The sequence below is a fragment of the Galeopterus variegatus genome, unplaced genomic scaffold, assembly GCF_000696425.1.
Source record: "Galeopterus variegatus unplaced genomic scaffold, G_variegatus-3.0.2 Scaffold4933, whole genome shotgun sequence".
In the NCBI taxonomy this organism is placed as follows: Eukaryota; Metazoa; Chordata; class Mammalia; order Dermoptera; family Cynocephalidae; genus Galeopterus; species Galeopterus variegatus.
Window position 1 is genome coordinate 91,763 of NW_007731044.1, and position 1,260 is coordinate 93,022.

General features: G+C 41.3%; 1 pseudogene; it reads right to left on the reverse strand.

Annotated features, from left to right (window-relative positions):
- Positions 1–786: 786 nt before the first annotated feature.
- Positions 787–1,260, reverse strand: part of LOC103604043 — a 9,848-nt pseudogene continuing 9,374 nt past the window's right edge.

Sequence of the window (1,260 nt, forward strand, 5' to 3'; positions counted from 1 at the left end):
ATTGGTATGTCTTTGGAAGAATGTTTACTCAGGTCCTTTGCCCATTTTAGTGTGTGTACACACATTTAGTTTTATTGTAACAAAGCAACTTGTACACTTCTAACATTCAAAACTGAGCATCTTCTTTCCTTTCCAGTGAAACCAAAAGAACACTTAAAAATAGACAGGAACAAAATTACAATAGAGAATGTCAGTTCCAAATAAGATCCTGCGGGTTCTGCTGACTCCCAGCAAGTGATAGGGCTTAAGTCATAATTAGAAAATTTTATTTTAAAAGTGTCATCTTTAACTGCAAGGATGTCCTTTAAACATCACAATTAAACACGCCAAAGGAGAAGCCATCTTGTCAAAATGCCCCCCCAAACATCTCAATCCCATTCTTTGCTGACCTTCTATGACCCCATTTTTAAAAGTTTTTTTCTTTTTTTAAGTGAGAGAAAGTAGACAGATACATATTGAGAAATGCTAACTGTCCACATTCACCTAGAGACAGTGTAATCTCTGAGCACCATATACAGAGAAAGGAGGGAAAAAGCTAGAATCCTCGCTCTGCTGCACAGGGGGCCTGGCACCCTCCACATTCCAGCAGAGCGAAGGGAGCAGAGGGATTTTCTTTTTTCCTACAGAGCACGGCAGTGTTGATTACGTATAGTTTTTGTTGAGACGGGAAGGGATAAAGATGAATTTGGAACAGAAAGGGTAGAGATTATTTTCCCGAAGGCATTTCCCCTGCAGTAAGTTGAGAACCATGGTGCAGAGAAGAGAGACCTGAAGAACAGTGTTCTATTAGTCATCTCCTTCCTCCTCCTCCTGCCTCACCATCATCTGCACCTTCATCCTCTTCCCATCATCAGTATCTTCCAATGCTTTTCCTTCTTCTTCTTCATCATCATCATCACCATCCATATTGGGAACGAGTACTTCTGGAATGGACTTGGCCAAATACCGTCTTTGATGACCTCTCCTAGCTCATCTGCACCTGTGTCAGAAGGGTCAGTAAACCAGGTGGGCGGCCCTCTGGTCCCTCATGCTGCCTCTTCCTGCTGGCTTTATTCTGCGTTGGAACATTCCAGCAAATCCTTTCCAGATTTCCATTTGATTTCAGTGGACTTTGAAGATGCATCACCACTCTCATTCAGATGAAATTCTTTGGAGAGAACTTTATTTTCAAGGTAAGGATTTTCATCAAAATAAAAATCTGTACCCAAAGGAATGGAAATCATCAAGTCGAAGGTATACCTGTTTCCCAATGTTCATTGC